This window comes from Mobula hypostoma, chromosome 1, assembly GCF_963921235.1.
Source record: "Mobula hypostoma chromosome 1, sMobHyp1.1, whole genome shotgun sequence".
Classification (NCBI taxonomy): Eukaryota; Metazoa; Chordata; class Chondrichthyes; order Myliobatiformes; family Myliobatidae; genus Mobula; species Mobula hypostoma.
This window is the reverse complement of record NC_086097.1, coordinates 230,809,857-230,831,034: the sequence shown is the minus strand read 5'-3', so window position 1 is coordinate 230,831,034 and position 21,178 is coordinate 230,809,857. Positions and strand designations below refer to the sequence as shown.

The window sequence follows — 21,178 nt, the reverse complement described above, 5'->3', positions numbered from 1 at the left end:
CTCCTACAGTCCAAAGACATGACAATTGGTCGGTTAATTAATCGTTGTAAATTGTCTTGTTATTAGGTTAGGGTTAAATGGGGTGGGGGTTGCTGGGCTGCGAGGCTTGAAGGGCTTATTCCATACTGTATCTCTTTCTTTTTCTTTTTAAATCTTTTTATCCATACTGTATCTCAACAAACAAATAAATAGATTGGCAATAACAAAAATACTGGTATTTTTCAAATATTAGAGCAAAACAATAAAACACTAATAAACTCTTTCATATATTAAAAGATGCTTCAAAGCTTAGTTCCTAAATGACCTTGTTATTCAGTTTATATACACAAAGACACTTGAACACATTATGAAGATGACTCAATGATTTGACAGCACGACTTGGATAAAGAGACGATTCCGCTGGGAACCCTATATAATGGTTAAAGAGAAAAAAGTTTTAAAATTTGCCGATGTCATCAATGGAATAAACAGATAAGAAAATAATTTAATGCATTCGGGTGTCTTATACTTTTCTGAATGAGTGTTTTTTAAACGCAGTAAAAAGGTTATGAGCTGAGCACATTCCCGTATCCAGCATGGCGAAGAATCAAATACAAATCTCGTGGTAACAGCTATCCACGGAGTTGGTCTTCATAAAATCCAAGGGTGAGTATGTGACATATTACAAAAATAGATATTAGTCTAAACGTGGTTATATTTTGATGACAAAGTGGATTAGGTAGGCATGGAAATTCTTAACAAGTTTTCTCCCTTTTTACCAAGAAAAAAATGTAATTACGCCAAAGTAGTTTGTTATTTGAGAGTTTAAAACGCTGGGTGACAGCGTGGTGATAGGTACCAAACTCAGGTGTTTATGTTTTCTTCTTAAAATTACCGCAAAACGATGGGACCTTTTTCCTACAACTGTTATAACTCGTCGTCTTTATATGGTGTGTGGTGTATGCACCCATTGTAAAAGATAAAATACGAGACCGGCGGTGGGGACAGACAAACCCGAACGTCGGGGGGCGGGTGGAACTCGCTGTTGGAGGGGAGAGTTTCAGGCAGTGCCGCCATCCTGCAGCGGCTCGGAGGGAGCCTACTCCGTCTCCTAGCAACGGCGGAGTCTGGGCAGTCGCTGCCGGGAGGCCCTCCTGTCGAGGATAAACACCGGGCTTCATTCGGCGCTTCGGTCGGGATAACAAACGAGTTACATAAAACATGCTCGGATGCTATCATTGACCCGTCTTTCGACCGCAGCATGATGTGGAGGTGGTTGGTCTGGTCCGAGCCTCGCCTGAGTCGTAGCGGGTGGCTGGGTTTGGCCAAAGCCGGCGGAGGGAGCGCATGCGGCAGCGTGCTCCCCTAACGGGGCTCCACGGAAACCGGAGCCCGGAGACCCCCGAGCAAAGGCCAGCTTGCTGCGCCCTCCATTTTGAAGAGCCCCTTTGTCGGCAGCAACCTTGGGTAATGATGATGCTTTATTTCCCCTTATTCAAATCATTTATTCTCTTGATCTTAATGTAGTATTATCGTTACTGGGGAGGCAACCGGTGGACAATTTGCTTTGACGTTAAAAGTGATAATTGAAATTGGGCTTCTTAGTGTTCATCACCACGCCGGAATACTTCACTATAAAGTGAGTAACTTCAAGTCTTTCATCTTCAGAAATTACTTACTGCAGTAATACGCAGTAATTTGATTGTAAAAATCCACCCTTTTAAAGTTGTTTCTGTGTCCATGCGCTTTTAAATGAAAGACAAACAAGTTAAACAACACATTAAGGGCTGATGCCTCCAGTGATGCCTTTCAACTATAAAAAGACTTTAAATATAAAAGATATAAACATGCATAAAATCTACGTCCACAACTCTGATAAGTAATTTGTAGAAAATAAATACCAAAAGTTATCATTGCCCCTTAGATAATGTTATAGAAAAACATCTAAGTTGCGTTGACCTTGCGTAAATAAGACAGCTCCTTGCTATTAAACTAATAAGGAACAAATTGTTCATGTATCATAACAATTTTTATATCAGTGGTCTGAAACAATTCGTCTAGCATCACAGCATTGTGTAAAAGAAAGTTTAAAACACAAACGGATTATTTCAATTTAAGGTGTATATTTTTATATTCAAATAACTTGGGCCAATAAATTATTTCATTAACAAAACCATAAGCTGTAACGTTAATGACAAAATATTATTCTCAATGCAGTTCAAATATTGCTAATAAAAGAACATTATTTTTCTATCTGTAGTGTTCTTGTTCTCACAGTTATCCACACTGTGCATTGTATACCATATCTAACTATAATTGGTAGCTGTCCCTACCTAAAAATGCATAAATTGATATTCAAATAGAGGGGGAAAATGTCACTTCAATTTAGTTAGAAACAAATATTGATCCTTACAGATCATGATGGTGATTACTATCAAATTCCACCATCCATCTTGACTTCATAACTTTCTTTAAGGGGTAAAAAAAATCCTCAACTAATTTTCATTTTGCTGGCTGTGTACATATGGACAGCTTCTAAGGTAGATATACAGAAAGGTAGGCGAAGAACTATTACTACTTGTCCCTCGTAGAGAGAACATCTGGTTACCTAATTCAGTTTTTAATAAAATAAATGTCTTTTGAACTAGCCTTTTGATTTGATATAATTGCTGATGCTTGGGAGCATGAAAAACAAGGGAAACATTTAAAGTTATAACACATAATAGAAAAAAATCAATGCATTTCTTGCAAGTGTCTTTTGTTTACCCATTTTTGTTTACATCTGTGCTCCCATCATCTTTTGCAAATATTAACATAACAGCTAATTCTCCTTTTAAATATAGTTTACGTAAATGTTAATTATCCTCTTCATTAAAACAAATTTAGAAATAACGATAAAAGCAAACATGAAACTTCCATTTTCCTTAAATGCTAAGTTAAGTATTTAAGCCTTGTTTTCATACCATCTGAAAAGGTTTTTTCAACTGCTCTGTTTCAATCATAAATCAAACACTGTTTCCAGTCTACAGAGAGCAAGCCTTTACATTTTTAACTGATGTAATAATTAAAACTATATAAACAATGAAAGCAAACTTTTAACAAAGCATTCTAAAAATGTGAATGTATACATTATCCATTTTAAGATTGTATTAAGCTACATACATAGGCAATCAAATAGTACTTTGCAATTTTTTGTAATTATTTCAAATGATCTCTGAAATAGGTAATTTGGAACAAATTATCTTCAAATAATTTAGGGAGAAAATTGTTTATATAGTTTTAATAATTACTTCAACAATACATTTGTATGACTTAGATGAGGTATGTTGCATTTTGCATATCTGTCAACTACATTTTCATAAGTCAGATATGCACTATTATTTTGAGTCTGTTATACTGTGAGATGTGGCATTTTCATGACTAAAATCTTACTTTGCTAATAACACTAACAAAATAGTTTGCATATATATTAAAAAATAATTAGAGAAGGGTGAATCCATAGTTATTTAGTTTTGTTTTTCAGTCTTTTTTATACTAACGTACTAATTTACATTTTTTATAATTTATTGAGTAGTAATTAACACAGTAGACTAGTCCCATTGGGAGATTCTGCAATTTGCATTAAAATGTAGTATAGTCAATGATTTATGATAGAGTTAAAAGTTTTTGTTGTTTTCATAAAAGAAGAGTGAAGACATTTTTCTTGACAAAGAAAAAGTAATCTAAATGTAGAATATGTGAATTAAAAGTTGATGTTAGAAATACTCTACAGGTCAAGCAGTATCTATGAAGAAAGAAGCAGTTTATGTTTCCATGAAAATTATTTTTAAGAGTTTTTTTCCTTCTAAGGAAATGATAACATTAGATAATTTTTTTTTGTTGGGAGAAAGAGAAGAGTCCACCTAGATTCCAATTTTAATCTTGAGAGACACAGACGTCACTTTTGCAGTGGAGTTTTATCCAATGCTGGGGGATGTGAGCAGAAACTGGTTATTGCCTTCTTTTTCTCTGAAAAAGGATGTTCTCAGCTATTTTAGCCAGGGCATATTGTCATGTTGTAGATCACTTTGCGAAGGATGTAAACATACAGCCTCCTTTGTGTTGAGAATTGAACGGAGATCATTAGATTTGTTCCACTAATTTTAAGTGTCAAATGCTTCTGATTAGTCAAAAATGAGATACTGTACTGATTTTTTTTGTGTTTTTAAACACAATGGAGATTTCAGGATGTTTGTAAGATCCTGTATTTTGTGAGAATGCATTTCAAATAAAACTTGTGGCTTTCAAATGAAGTACATATATTTGACATTTTGTTTATAATTTCACAATCTTAATTCACATCATGTGGATTTTCTTAATTCTGACATTAAAATCAGGCTCATATATAACAGTTCAAGAGCTATCTATAAAAAGAAAATAACGCAAATGAGAAGATCGGAAAATGTATCTGTGCCATTCCTGATCTCTCCTATGCATTATCATTTCTGGTTCTTTAATGTATTTTTGTTGTAACAATAGCAGATTATTAACAATGCTAATAACAGAATTATGTGTAAATGGTATCTGAAAGTGCAGACACAAATTATTTTGCTATCAATGGGATTTTTTGGAATTGCTCTTTAATTGTTTAAAAAAATATCAAAATGTTAATTATAAATCTGCAGCTACAAATCTGCTCAAACCCTTTCATGTTAAAGCCTCAAATCCAAAGTTTAAATTTCAAGAAGGGGCTTCATTAACTGGGGTTGTGCTGCTTTGAATTTAGAAGACTGAGAATTATTTAATCAAAATTTGTGAGAGATTGGCAACCTGAAAAAGAGAGATGAAGAAACTGCTTTTGCCCATTGAGGAGACTATATCTAGACACGAAAAGAGGGAAGTTAGCAGAAATTTTAAAATGCCAAGGGGGTAGAAGTTTGGAACTCTCTTTACATTTGGCAACTGATGCCAGATAAGCTTTTAATTTAAAACGTTGAGACACATTAGCTAACTCAGGCTAAGGCAGCCATCTATCATTGGATCATACATAACCCATGATCTCATGTAATGGCTCATGGGATTAAGTGCTCTAATCTAGTTCCTATTTCATCTCATGTAGTTTGGTGTCAGATGCTGTTTGCTAACATTCTTGTGATGATTTAGTAGGTTAAAAGCACTACACAAATGCTGTTTGTTTTGCTGTGGACCACAAATATACTTGCCAAAATCAAGTAATGGATGTCGGTGCATAGAAACATAGAAAGTAGGTGCAGGAGTAGGCCATTCGGCCCTTTGAGCCTGCACCGCCATTCAGTATGATCATGGCTGATCATCCAACTCAGAACCCTGTACCTGCCTTCTCTCCATACCCCCGATCCCTTTAGCCACAAGGGCCATATCTAACTCCCTCTTAAATATCGCCAATGAACTGGCCTCAACTGTTTCCTGTGGCAGAGAATTCCACAGATTCACCACTCTCTGTGTGAAGAAGCTTTTCCTAATCTCGGTCCTAAAAGGCTTTCCCGTTATCTGTTCCCCTTTAACTGTGACCCCTTGTTCTGGACTTCCCCAACATCGGGAACAATTTTCCTGCATCTAGCCTGTCCAATCCCTTTAGAATTTTATACGTTTCAATAAGATCCCCCCTCAATCTTCTAAATTCCAGTGAGTATAAGCCTAGTCAATCCAGTCTTTCATCATATGAAAGTCCTGCCATCCCAGGAATCAATCTGGTGAACCTTCTTTGTACTCCCTCTATGGCAAGAATGTCTTTCCTCAGATTAGGGGACCAAAACTGCACACGATACTCCAGGTGTGGTCTCACCAAGGCCTTGTACAACTGCAGTAGTACCTCCCTGCTCCTGTACTCGAATCCTCTTGTTATGAATGCCAGCATACCATTCGCCTTTTTCACTGCCTGCTGTACCTGCATGCCCACTTTCAATGACTGGTGTACAATGACACCCAGGTCTCGTTGCACCTCCCCTTTTCCTAATCGGCCACTATTCAAATAATAATCTGTTTCCTGTTCTTGCCGCCAAAGTGGATAACCTCACATTTATCCACATTAAATTGCATCTGCCATGAATTTGCCCACTCACCTAACCTATCCAAGTCACCCTGCATCCTCTTAGCATCCTCCTCACAGCTAACACTGCCGCCTAGCTTTGTGTCATCCGCAAACTTGGAGATGCTGCATTTAATTCCCTCGTGTAAGTCATTAATATATATTGTAAACAACATGATTGTAGTGATTCCCTAAATAGCAAGTTCATGTAGTTTGCACCTTAGTTTGAAAAGTTTCAATTTTCCTTTGTTAATTTGTTTCTAGCTTTTATCAATATTGAAACTTAACAATTCTAAAAACTATGCTACAAGACATAAATAATCTTCCAGAAATAGTAAGGGACAGAGGGTCCAGTGAGATGGAGGAACTGAGCGAAATACATGTTAGTAGGGAAGTGGTGTTAGGTAAATTGAAGGGATTGAAGGCAGATAAATCCCCAGGGCCAGATGGTCTGCATCCCAGAGTGCTTAAGGAAGTGGCCCAAGAAATAGTGGATGCATTAGTGATAATTTTTTAAAACTCGTTAGATTCTGGACTAGTTCCTGAGGATTGGAGGGTGGCTAATGTAACCCCACTTTTTAAAAAAGGAGGGAGAGAGAAACCGGGGAATTATAGGCCGGTTAGCCTAACGTCGGTGGTGGGGAAACTGCTGGAGTCAGTTATCAAGGATGTGATAACAGCACATTTGGAAAGCGGTGAAATGATCGGACAAAGTCAGCATGGATTTGTGAAAGGAAAATCATGTCTGACGAATCTCATAGAATTTTTTGAGGATGTAACCAGTAGAGTGGATAGGGGAGAACCAGTGGATGTGGTATATTTGGATTTTCAAAAGGCTTTTGACAAGGTCCCACATAGGAGATTAGTGTGCAAACTTAAAGCACACGGTATTGGGGGTAAGGTATTGGTGTGGGTGGAGAATTGGTTAGCAGACAGGAAGCAAAGAGTGGGAATAAACGGGGGAATTAAATGGAGGATGCTCAAAAATAGGTAAAGGGATTGAAGATTGTTCCCGATGTTGGGGAGGTCTAGAACGAGGGGTCACAGTTTGAGGATAGAGGGGAAGCCTTTTAGGACCGAGGTTAGGAAAAACTTCTTCACACAGAGAGTGGTGAATCTGTGGAATTCTCTGCCACAGCAAACTGTTGAGGCCAGTTCATTAGCTATGTTTAAAAGGAAGTTAGATATGGCCCTTGTGGCTACAGGGGTCAGGGGGTATGGAGGGAAGGCTGGGTTCTGAGTTGGATGATCAGCCATGATCATAATAAATGGCGGTGCAGGCTCGAAGGGCCGAATGGCCTACTCCTGCACCTATTTTCTATGTTTCTATGTTTCTAAGACAATCCTAAGGACAGAATTTTGTTGAAATCAGGACTTCACATCACACTAAGGTAACAACTACAACCCCATTTCCAGAAAAGTTGGGATATTTTCCAAAATGCAATAAAAACAAAAATCTGTGATATGTTGATTCATGTGAACCTTTATTTAACTGACAAAAGTACAAAGAAAAGATTTTCAATAGTTTTACTGACCAACTTAATTGTATTTTGTAAACATACGCAAATTTAGAATTTGATGGCTGCAACACACTCAACAATAGTTGGGACGGAGTTAAAATAATATTGAAAAGTGCACAGAATATTCATGTAACACCGGTTTGGAAGACTTCACATTAAGCAGGCTAATTGGTAGCAGGTGAGGTATCATGACTGGGTATAAAAGTAGCGTCCATCAAAGGCTCAGTCTTTGCAAGCAAGGATGGGTCATGGCTCACCCCTTTGTGCCAAACTTCACGAGAGAATTGTTAGTCAGTTCAACAGCAACATTTCTCAACCCAAGATTGCAGAGAATTTAGGTCTTTCAACATCTACAGTACATAATATTGTGAAAAGATTCAGAGAATTCAGAGACATCTCAGTGCGTAAAGGGCAAGGTCAGAAACCACTGTTGAATGCGTGTGATCTTCGAGCCCTCAGGTGGCACTGCCTAAGAAACCGTCATGCTACTGTGACAATTATAGCCACCTGAGCTCGGGAGTACTTCGGAAAACCATTGTCACTCAACACAGTCCGTCGCTGCATCCAGAAATGCAACTTGAAACTGTATTACACAAGGAGGAAGCCATACATCAATTCTATGCAGAAACGCCGGCGAGTTCTCTGGGCCCGAGCTCATCTCAGATGGACTGAAAGACTGTGGAACCATGTGCTGTGGTCAGATTTCAGCTAGTTTTCGGAAAAAAACGGGCGTCGAGTTCTCTGTGCCAAAGATGAAAACGCATCCAGATTGTTATCAACGAAAGGTGCAAAAGCCAGCATCTGTGATGGTATGGGGGTGCATCAGTGCCCACGGCATGGGTGAGTTGCATGTATGTGAAGGTACCATTGGCTCTGAGGTGTATATTAGGATTTTAGAGAGACATATGTTGCTATCAAGGTGACATCTCTTCCCGGGACATCCATGCTTATTTCAGCAGGACAATGCCAGTCCACATTCTGCACGGGCTACGACAGCGTGGCTTTGTAGACACAGAGTGTGTGTGTGCTTGACTGGCCAGCTGCCAGTCCAGATCTATCTCCTACTGAAAATGTATGGCGCATCATGAAGAGGAGAATCAGACAATGGAGACCACGGACTGTTGAGCAGCTGAAGTTTTATATCAAGCAAGAATGAACAAAATTTCCAATTGCAAATCTACTACAATAAGTATCCTCGTTCCAAAATGATTAAAAAGTGTTATTAAAAGGAAAGGTGATGTAACACAATGGTAAACATGTCTCTGTCCCAACTTTTGTTGAGTGTGTTGCAGCCATCAAATTCTAAATTTGTGTATGTTTACAAAATACTATTAAGTTGGTCAGTAAAACTATTGAAAATCTTTTCTTTGTACTTTTGTCAGTTAAATAAAGGTTTACGTGAATTAACATATCACAGATTTTTGTTTTTTTTGCATTTTGGAAAATATCCCAACTTTTCTGGAAATGGGGTTTGTACTTTATGTGTGGCACATACACTTCTATTGATTCCTCTGCTTAGTAGCTCTTGCTCTTGTGCTCATTGACAATGTTACACTTCATGCTATTTTGTATGCTATCTTTTTGATATTACTTGTACAAGAAGATTTGTTCTTAAATCTATAACTAGATCAATTTTGAAAGAGCATACTGTACAGAACAGGCATAATCTAAATGATATGTAAGGTCCTGAATTGATCCACTGAATCATTAATGAATTGTGTTCATACTATTCAATGTAATAAAGCAGAATCTTTAATAAATGGCAAATATTTAACTGCAATATTTTAATGGCTCTGTTAACAAATGATAGGTCTAGCACAACAGATGGATCTTCTAAGTTCAGGAAGTCCGATACGATACAGAACCTGTTTGGAGGGAGATAATAAGATATAGTGAAGCTACTCTTAGGATTGCTGTGCAGCCCCCTTTGATCTCTATGCCTCTCCTCCCTTTAGTTTCTCCTTCTCTCTTACCACATACCCAAGGCATCCTTGGATGGGAATCTCCATGGATGAGAGGGAGAGGGAGACCACTGAATGGTGCACTTTGAAGAACTTAGCTGAAACTTTGGCCTTGATGCATGCCATTTCATTTCATTCACAAGGCAACAAAAGGATGGAAAACACATTTACCTGCCAAATAACAAAACTCTGTCTGCTTCCTCAAGCACCCTCTTCCCAGGAATGGAGGTTTACTAAATCCCATAGGGACTGCCTAAAAGTCAGAAACTGGTGTATTGTCATTGACGTAAGTTGTAAAATTTGTTGTTTTAGGGTGCAGTGCATTTCAGGCATAACAAATTGCTATAAGTTACAATAAACATACATAAATAGTTCAGAAAGAGGACTCGCGAGGTAGTGTTCAGAAATCAGTGGCACATGGGAAAAAGATGTTCCTATAACATTGAGTATGGGTCTTCAGGCTCCTTACCATCTCGCTGATGTCCTTACCATCTCGCTGATGATCATAATGAAAAGGGGGCATGTCCCAGATGGTGAAAGTCCTTAATGATGAATGCCACCTTTGGAAGATGACCTCGATGGTGGGGAGACTTGTGCTCATAATAGAATTGGCTGGGTCTACAACCCTCAGAAGCCTTGATCTTATACATTATTGCCTCCATACCAGACGGTGAGGCAGCTAGTCAGAAGGCTCTGCACGGTACATCTGCATAAATTTGTTAGTCTTGGGTGACATACCAGTTGTAAAACTCCTAATGAGAGATAGTCATGACAGAGCTAGTAAAAGACCATATTTGGTGTTTGAAGCTTAATGGAGGTGCCAGATTGTACACCATCATGATAAATTTTAGTGTGCACACCAAAATAAAATCAGCAAGATTTGGAACCAAAACCTCTTCCTCTATAGGCACATATGCAGTGAAGGACACAAGACTACATCCCACCATTGAGTGGCATAGGATGTTAGACAATAGGTGCAGGAGTAGGCCATTCAGTCCTTCGAGCCAGCACCACTACTCACTGTGATCATGGCTGATCATCTACAATCAGTACCCTTTTCCTGCCTTCTCCCCATATCCCTTCACTCTGCTATCTTTAAGAAGCTCTATCTAACTCTTTTGTGAAAGAATCCAGAGAATTGGCCTCCACTGCCTTCTGAGGCAGAGCATTCCACAGAACCACAACCCTCTGTGTGAAAAAGTTTTTCCTCAACTCCATTCTAAATTGTCTACCCCTTATTCTTAAACTGTTAAAGCTTTAAAATGCTTGTACCTACTTGCTACAATATAACTCAGTGGTTTGAAAGGAACAATGAAAACAAAAATGTCTTATACAATCATAATATACAAGGAAATTTTCATTCTTGCATCATGAAACTATAATTAGAACATTTTTCTGTTCATTTGACATTATGTCATGAATTTTATATATTTCAATAGGTACTGAAAATCTTGGATCCTTGTATTTTATGCATTGTAGATGACAAATTTGTTGTGGATGTTCATTCAATGTGCACATTCACGTGTTTATAGTTCAGTCTTACTGGTGGTTGTTTTGGTAAACATGTTAGCATGTGCACTGCTTTTGCCTACCAGATGCATTTCATGAGACAATCCAATGGCAACTTTCACCAATAGAGTCAATTTGGAAGGCAACATTCCAACTATCACCTTCCCTTAATATGAGTTCGGGATTGTTTGGTTTCCACATTACTCCCTACCATCCCACCATACTTCCACCTGTGTTATTAGTTGATTCTCAGCCACTTACACGGCAGTTGCCCTTGACTTCTACTGGCTGATGGTATGATGATTGGGTGATTTCTAGTTCTTAATATCGACTTGGATCTTGAGGGTGCTTCATGGCCTAAGAAACAAGATTCTGGCTAGAAGGCTTCAGAATACCAGATATTGCCACATAGTAGCAATAGGGATACAGCCGAACCAGGCAGATGAGTAGAGGACATGCAAAGATAACGAAGCTTCTTTTTTTTCCATTTTCTTTTTTTTAATTTTATTTTTATTTGGATAAGATATTTGCAAGTATTATACAGACTTCTTTTAACATGTATAACCTTTTCCATTTTTTATATATGTATAAATCTATAATTATTTATACATTCGCAAGTACACATTGAGGTGATATAAAAAGTAATTAGGGGCTTAAATAGATAATTATGTGCAGTTGTTTTTCCATTCTATTAGACTAAGAAATGATAGTTGTTAAAAAAAAATAGTAATAAGTGGTTGAATAATAATTTCCATTTATCTCTTCTGGTCCATTTCTTTCTGGTCCAAAATATTGTATGTAGCCCTATGTAACTTCCATCGTAGATGTTTATATCTTAACTCGTTCATGTTTGCTCCTACCCACCAACATACTTCTCCAATCCCTATGTACTTACTTCATTTTATCATTGTTTTTTCCTTTACAAAATCTTTTCCTTTACTTGTGTTAATTCCCCGTTTTTCAAAAAAGAACAGTAAACATTGGAATCAAGGGTGCTTACGTTAACACTATTACTATGTTGATGAGAAAAGCAGTATAAACCATTAGGGGAGTCATCTAAAGTCTGCTCACTTTGGAGTTATGAATTCAATCCATTTATTCCAAATTTGATAAAATTTTACAAAGATAACTAAGCTTCAAGAACAGTGGGAAGAGGAAGCCATGCCTTCCAGAGAGTTCGGGGAGAAATTGCCTACTTGAACCCTGGCACAGGAAAGTGCTGAACTTCAGAAAGAATGTCCACATATGGCACCTGCATCCAGAACTGTAAGATCACAGAAGGAAGAGCATTGCATTGCCAATAGCTGTTATGGTGACCATGGCCAGTAACTTTAGGCTAGCCTATAGTTGGAGATGCTTAAAACAACTTGTGGTTTCCTGGTCACTGTTTTATAAATCAATACTCAGTTGGAAAAAGAGATGACTTTGTTCTTCGAATGCAGCTGTTTTGTAAGGAATGGAAGGAGCACACAACTTTTGGACAATTAAAGGTTATTGGTTGATGCATGTAGCTTTGCAATTATGCATGCAATTGTAGACCCTTGCACCACAAGATAGGCTGCAGTTTTCACAAAGTAGATCTCATCTGGATAACAAAATTACATGCAGAGAAAGAAATTTCGCATGGTTATAGATTTAAAATTTAAGCATCTTCTTCCTCCTCATTATTTTACTCTTCTACCATAATTAATAAGTTGCAGTTCTAATGAAAAAATAAGAAATGCTTGCTAGCTATATTTGCACTGTTATGAATCATTTCAGACCATAGGATGGGGATTGTATGTGAGAAGGAGGATTATTAGGCCATCTATCATTTAAGCTTCAACACTGGCTAACTGCTGAACACTGTTTATCTGCTGCCAGTAAAAACATACAATCCTGAGAATCTGTCAAACTTTCATTGTTTATAATGATTCAAGTTTGCTGCTTTTTAAGGTCCAGCTTTGTCAGCATTTCAGCAGTTCCCATGCAGCTTTAATTCTGGTCCAAAACAAGGATAATTTTTTTTTTTATTTTTCTAGGCATCTTGAATATGATTAAGAAAAATTGATAATGGAATTCAACACATTCACCAGTTGATTAGTGCTTATGAAGGCTTGTTGCTTCTGTCAGTGCTGTGCCCTATTGCTTTGTCATCAATCTCTACACACTTTCAAGATACAAGGTTGTTTAATGTAATTTCCAGTACACAAGGAGAACAAAATAATGGTTATTCCGGATCTGAACTCAAGATAAAGAACACAATAATAATAAAAACACAATAAATATAAATACGTAAGATAGTTTATATATATTGTGTCCATAAAGTGAGACTAGCTTGTACAGAAGCCTACTGACGAGAAATAGTAAAGTAGTGGTGGTGTTAGTGGGTGGAGGTATTGATAAGCTTTGCTGCTTGGGGAAAGTAACTGTTTTTGAGTCTGATAGTCCTGCTGTGGATGTTATGTAGCTCATCCCTGATGGGAGTGGACAAACAGTCCATGAGCAGAATGGGTGGGATCTTTCATGATGTTACTGGGCCTTTTCTGGCACCTCTCTGTATATATGCCCTTGATGGTGGGAAGGCTGGTGCTGGTGATGCACTGGGCAATCTTGACTACCCATTGTAGAGCATTCAAGTCCACTGAAGTGTAGTTTTTGTACAAAGCAATGATGCGGCTTATCAGGATGCTCTCGATGGTGCATCTGTAGAATGACGTGAGTGTGGATGTGCAAAATCAATCTCTCTTCAGCCTCCTCAGATAGTAGAGGTACTGGTGAACTTTCTTGACTGTGTAGGATGTGTTCTGGGACTATGAGAGGTTGTGTGTGATGTGCACTCCCAGGATTTTGAAAGTGTTTTCAGTTTCCACTGCTGTGCTGTTGATGTAAAGTGGGGGGGGAGGGAAAGTGGTGTGAGTCCTCCTGAAGTCCCAATAGAAGAATCTAGTGCTGTGCTGTGTCCAGAGAGCTGTCTTGTGGAGATCAGAGATGGGGCAGGAAAAGGTCCAGGAACACATGTTGACTTTTGGGAAAGACCAGAAATAAGGCACGGGGTTGTGAATGACTCAATCTTTAAGCGGCAAGGAAGGCTGAAGCATTGAGATGGATGCAAAGGGTGTCGGCGATGGCTATGTGCGAGATGGTCAGCAGCTGGATCGGTGTGTTTGGTCCCGGGTGGGCAGCGCTCGGCTCTGATCAGCATTAGGACCCAAATAGGGTGAATGCGAGGGGTCTCAGTGACCCAAGTGAATGCGAAGGGTGTCAGCAATAGCTGTGTGCGAGATGGTCAGCAGCTGGATCGGTGCGTTTGGTCCTGGGTGGGCAGCGCTCGGCCCTGATCGGCATTAGGACCCAAATAGGGTGAATGCGAAGGGTCTCAGTGACCCAAGTGAATGCGAAGGGTGTCGGTGATGGCTATGTGCGAGATGGTCAGTAGCTGGATCGGTGCGTTTGGCCCCGGGTGGACCCTGATCGGCGTTAGGACCCAAGTAGGGTGAATGCGAAGGGTGTCAGTGATGGCTATGTGCGAGATGGTCAGTAGCTGGATCGGTGCGTTTGGCCCCGGGTGGACCCTGATCGGCGTTAGGACCCAAGTAGGGTGAATGCGAAGGGTGTCAGTGATGGCTATGTGCGAGATGGTCAGTAGCTGGATCGGTGCGTTTGGCCCCGGGTGGACCCTGATCAGCGTTAGGACCCAAGTAGGGTGAATGCGAAGGGTGTCAGCGATGGCTGTGTGTGAGATGGTCAGCAGCTAGATTGGTGCGTTTGGCCCCGGGTGGACCCTGATCGGCGTAAGGACCCAAGTAGGCGGTCACTCTTTACAGAAGGACTGAGTTCATTCAGCTGCTTTCCTCATATACGGTGAAAAGACATTCCCATATTTTGAGATGTATATGATTATAGAACTGTACTTTATATTGGTTTCTTTAAGATTTTTGGTGTTTTCTTTCCCGTGGTCGATTGGCACATGGGTGATCTGTTAATTTTTTGTAGGGGGTGTTGGGGGTTTGGTCCTACTGTTGCCATTTTTTTCTGTGAGTGACATGGGTCAGGGATTGTTATGTCTAGAAGATTATTGATTTTGTGGTTGTTTTTTTGCTGCAGGTGAGGGGTGTATTTTGGGGTCTGTGAGTTTTGTTTCTTTTTCATGTCGGGGGGAGTTGGGGAGTGAAGTTGATGTCTTTCATCAACACCCATTGTCTTTCTGTATTTAATAGCTATCTGGAGTAAACAAGTATCAAAGTTGTGTTATACATAAATACTTCTACAATAAAATGAACCTTTGAAGTTGATAACCACCTACTAGTCACCAGCAATGTGTATCTCTGCCTTTACACAGTCAGTTTCTGCCGATTGCTATTCAAAGTTTGCTATCCTCAAGTAGCACTTACAGTACATCCACAGTGATGAAGTTTTTTGAGAGGTTGGTGATAAAACGTATCAACTCCTGCCTGAGAAACAACTTGGATCCACTCCAATTTGCCTACGGATGCCACAGGTCCACAGCAGATGCCACCTCAATGGCTCTTCACTCAACTCTGGAACATCTGGACAGCAATGATGCATACAACAGGGTGCTCTCTATCAACTAAAGCTTAGCATTCAATACCGTCAGACACTTTTGACTAATCAATAAGCTTTAAGATCTTAGCCTCAATATCTCTTTGTGCAATTGGATCCTTGATTTCCTCACTGGTAGACCCCAGTCAGTTCTAATTAACAACATCTCCACAATCTCCATCAGCACAGGTGCACCATAAGGCTGTGTGCTTAGCCCCCTGCTCTACTCGCTTTATACTTATGACTGTGTAGCTTAGCACAGCTCTAACGCCATTTTCAAGTTTGCTGATAACTTCACTGTCATTGGCTGAATCAAAGGTGGTGGCAAATCAGCAGAAACGGGGGAAATTGAAAATACTGGCTGAGTGGTGCCGCAAGAATAACAAGTAATGTTAACAAGACCAGGGAGCTGGTTATTAATTTCAGAAGGAGAAAAACAGAGGCCCATGAGCCAGTTCTTATCAGAGGATCAGAGGTGATGAGGATCAGCATTGTAAATTCCTCTGTGTTATCATTCCAGAGGATCTGTCCTGGACCCAGCGTGCAAGCGCAATTACAAAGAAAGCACTGCAGTACCTCTACTTCCTTAGGACTTTGCGAAGACATCGTGCTGAATCTAATACTTTAACAAACTTGTGAAGATGTGTGGTGGAAACTATATTGACTGGCTGTATCAAAGCTTGGTGGTATGAAAACCCCATTGCCCTTGAATGGAAATTCATACAAAAGGTAGTGGATGTTGCCGCCTCCTCACCGTTGAGCTCACCTACACGGAGTGTTATTGCAGGAAAGCAGCATCCATCATCAGCGACTCCCACCAACCAGGTTATGCTATTTTCTCACTGCTGCCATTAGGAAGAATGTACAGAAGCCACAGGCCTCACACCACCAGGTTCAGGAACAGTTACTACCACTCAAACTTCACTTTCCCCATCACTGAAATGTTCCCGCAACCTATGGACTCACTTTCAAGTACTCTTCATTTCATGTTATTTATTACTTATTTATTATTATTATTTCTTTTTCTATTTGCACAACAGTTGAACACCTAGTTTGGTGCGGTCTTTCATTGATCCTATGATGGTTATTATTCTACTATGGATTTATTGAGTATGACCACAAAAAAGAACCTCGTTGTATACTGTGACATATATGTACTTTGATAACTTTACTTTGAACTTTGAAAGTATGTACGATATACCATTAAGCTTCATCTTCTCTTTCAGGTTGATACTCAAGGGCCAGGTATATGCCTACAATCTCTAACTTGCCTCCAATGTCCCACTTTGTTACCCACACTTTAGCACTGATGTCTCTTGGTTTTCATCAGCATTGCTTTGTGTCTTTAGAGAATGGTAGATACTTGGTATATATGGAATATCACATTTTGGTTGTAAGTGTTTATGTTCTATATAATATGCTATAGTTACTTGAATTGTGCAGTTTGTTTTGACACTTCCTGGTGTTGGATGGAAAATGCATATGGTCATTTTTTTAATATACATTAGTGTAGATAACTGCATTTATTTTAAGCTGTTCAGTAAATTGTTTTTCAAACTGTTTCTGCTTATTGCTTTAATTTTATTGACCATTTCTTCTGATTGTTAATTATTAAGTGAAGGTATATTTTTTAATTATACTGTATACTGATTTAAAAGATCAAGAGTTTTTTCTTCTGGAAAAATATAGCATAAATGCTTACTATAATTCTTTTAATTTAAAGATGTATATATTGGAAAGACTGTTCAAATGGGGAAAAGTTGCACATTTTCTAACTCTGCCTTGGATGCAGTGAATCAGTTAGTAAAATCATAGGCATAAAATAGGAATTCAATAATCTATGGAGTAAATTTACACATGGGATGCAAAGAAATAAATGCAGCCATGAAATGAACTTTTAATTTAAGATTTGTTTTATGCAGAATGTGTTCCCTTGTGGTGAGATACCAAGGCACATGAAAATTTTGCACTGCTGCATCATAAAAAACTGCTGACTTCCATCTGAGTTTCAACCTTTTTGTATGCTCTAGTTTTCCCAGCATTGTTTTGGCAGGGCTAACTTCTTGTAAGTTTTCTGCCCTTTTCCTAATCTCACTTTAACCTTCATCTTTCAAATTAAATTTTGCTGTAATAATCATGGTGCCCACCCTATGATGGGCAGTTGTCTGCCTTGTTTAACTTTCTTTATGTATGCTGTGTTTCTCATCAGTCACATAAAACTGACTTCAGAATGTTTAAGCCTCAAGTCAAAAAAAAAATCTTTTGGTAATGAATTGTGGTTTTCATTCTTGTTGAGATTTCCAAAATGAATTCTGAAGACAGTTAATTGCAAACTTGTGTCATACAGCTAGCATTGACGGTTTACTTAGAATGCAGTTATCAGTTATCTAGTGGTGCCAAGTTAATCAGTGGAGACTACTCCACTGTAAATGTTCTTTGAAAATGAAATCTAATAATGTGGTACAGTATGTCATCAGTTGTATGTAATTTTAAGTGAAAACAGTTCCCTACAAAGTAGCTCATTTCTGTGGAAATACTGTTGGTAAAATCAATAATTTTAATCTTGTCAAGTAAAGAACAAGGAACCTATAGAGATTTTGGATCATTAAGCTAGAGAAAAACAAAATATCCATAGCTATCATAAATATATCAGAGAGAGGAAATGCAGAATAACAGCAATAACAGCTCCAGCAGAATAGCCACAGAAATAGTAATAACTAAAGAAAAGGGTAAAAAAAAGAGAAACAATTCTAGAGATTAAATATGTTGATGGTTTAAAAATTGAATAGTTATATTTGACAAATCACTAACTTAATTATTTTTGTAGTGCATTACAGCTGGAAGAATCCATGTGAACTAGGTAATGATTTTTTTTTCTGTTGCTGTATTTGTGATTTTAATAATTTGAGTCTCCAGTAGCTTATTTTTGACAAAAATAATTTGGACACAGGAGGGTGGTTTGTCCCTGTTAGCCAGGGCCTCGGGGACAAAATTGAATGAGGAAGTAACACCTCTGCAGTAGCAAGCAGACTGGAGGAGTCAGAACAAGTGGAGTACGGCAAAGATGAACTGCAAATTTCCAAGAGATTTCACTGAGGCAAGTGGGAATATAAATTTGAGACTGTAAGAGGAACCCAAACAGCTGTTTAAGAAAAACAAGCTGGAAGAAGACTGCGGACATAGGCATTGTTTCTGTAGGCCTTGAGGTACACATTCTTTAATTTACAGAAATATTTCAGTAATTCAACACAAAGCCTGCCAGTGCTTAAGATATATTGAAGAAAAGTCTGAGTGGAGGGTGATGTTTTGAATTTCAGGTAGCTACTTTGAGAACCACATTTTGTTATCTTTAAATTTCAGTTATGTTTTTTTTAAAACAGTAATTAACGTATCATAGTTTTTTCTTAATTATCTTTTTAAAAACTGGATCATCCTTTAATTGTTACATTTTATCTTTATTGAATCTTAAGTATCCAGTCTTGAGCACATTTAGCTCAATATGCACATTGTAATGCTGACTTGGATAGCTCCCATACATCATTTTATTTAAATTCCTCTCTGAATTAGTAATTCTGATTTAACAGTGGATGTGGCATCAAAGCATATTGCCAGTTCGTGGGTCCTCTGAGGATGTTATCACTGATTCACATGACTTTGAAGAAGATGAGGCTGGCAGATTCCCTTCCCTGCTGAACATTAGCCTAGACATTTGACACTGGGTATGGGTATATTGTGGTAATATTTGGATAAACTTTTCCCAACACTTTTTTTTGTTTCATACTCTCAGAGAGATTACAGGACAAAGCCAATATAATGGCATAGCTTTTATGAGATGAAGAGTTTCCATGGGAACGACTCATATGAACATTATAGAGGTTGACCAAGAGGAGTGATAGTGTTAACCTAAATTGGATTGGGATTAGAAGATAGGAGGGAAATTGTACTTGTCATATAATATGCAAATTACATCTCCAAAAACACTAAATTATTGGTCATTAATTTTTAATTCTAAAATTTCTGTAATAACGAGGGAATACATTTAAACAAAGCTTTTTAAATAAATCCAAAATATAACTGAAACGTGCAATATTTCTGAATGTTCATTTAAGTTGTCACTTGTCACATTTTTTAATTGTACTTTATGAAATAAAATTATTTTCCATTTAATGGTCTTCAGTATGTGCTTTGTTTTTTTTTAAATGGAAGGAGAACAGCACAGGAACAAGCCCTTCTGCCCACAATGTCCGTGCTGACCATGATGTAAAATTAAACTAATCCCATCTGCCTGCACATGATATATATCCCTCTTTTTCCTGCATATGCATATGTACATATCTAACTGCTTCTTAAACATTACTTCCACCATCACAACCCCACTCCTCCAAACCGCTATGGCAATATGTTCCAAGAATCTATTACTGTCTATGTAAAAGCTTTGCAAATCTTTAAACTTTTCCCCCTCTCACTTTAAATCTATGCTATAAAAGACAGCAGCAGAAATCGGTCATCTGGCCCATCAAGTCTGCTCCACCGTTCCTCCAAACCCATTCCTCTCCTCACCCCTAAAACCTTTGACATGTTTACTAATCAAGAACCTCTCCACATCCTCGTAAGTATACCTAATGACCTGGCCTCCACAGCCATTACTGGCAATGAATTCCACAGACTCACCACCTTCTGGCTAAAGAAGTTCCTCCTCATCTCTGTGCTAAAGGGATGTCCTTCTAGACTGAGGCTGTGCTCTCTGCTCCTAGACTCCCCCATTATAGAAAACATCCTACAGGCTTTTCAGTATTCAGTAGGATTCAATGAGATCCTCGCTTATTTTCTAAACTCCAGCGAGTACAGGCCCAGAGCCATCAAAAGCTCCTCATATGTTAACCCTTTCTTTCCTGGTATTATTCTTGTGAACCTCCTCTGGACGCTCTCCAGTGCCAGCATCTCCTTTTTTAGATAAGGGACTCAAAACTGTTTTATCCAGTATAAGATGGTGCTGGTGAATCTCAGCAACTTCTGGCTAGTGGCCAGTGAAACAAGGAAAACAACTAAATACTTTGTTAATCATTCTTTCTCTGGGAAATGATCATTGCAAACAATAGCCTGTAACTTTCCTTTGGCAATTTGATGTGGCAGAACTGAGGCAAGGCAGCATGCCCGTTGCCAGGCGCAAGGAAGACCCAAGTTTCAAATAATTTAAGCACTGGGCCAAATTGGAAAGATCAGGTGTAGGCGAAGTCAAGGTGGTGCAGTCCAGGCCCCAGATTGTATAGAAGTGACTGAACATGATGCTTGGAAAACGACTTGGGCGCTGGGCCAGAGTGAAAAGGTCGGGGTGCCGGGGTCCGAGGTGAGGGACGGGCTGGTTCAACTCGACGCTCTGCGCTGGACTAAGGGTCTGAGGATGGACTGTCTTTTCTCTGCACGTTAAGTGTTTGACTTTTTTTTTTAATGGGTTCCTTTGGGTTTCCTTGTTTCATGGCTGTTTGGAAATGAATCTCAAGGTTGTGTACTGTATACATACTCTGAGAATGAATGTGCTTTGAACTTTGCTTGAAAACTGTTCACAGTGCTCCCAAGTGCAGTCTGACCAATGCCTCAACATTACATCATTGCTTTTATAT

General features: G+C 38.7%; 1 protein-coding gene across 2 annotated transcripts in view; it reads left to right on the top strand.

Moving 5' to 3' along the window:
- The first annotated feature begins 951 nt into the window (after nucleotides 1-951).
- tmem200ca (transmembrane protein 200C, genome duplicate a) overlaps nucleotides 952-21,178 on the top strand; it is a 31,674-nt gene continuing 11,447 nt past the window's right edge. The window contains exon 1 of one of the 2 annotated variants that reach the window (XM_063042176.1): nucleotides 952-1,446. The gene's annotated coding sequence lies outside the window, so the exon portion shown is untranslated. Of the gene's footprint in view, nucleotides 1,619-21,178 lie in introns of both variants that reach the window. The other variant, XM_063042185.1, reaches the window with a different exon arrangement.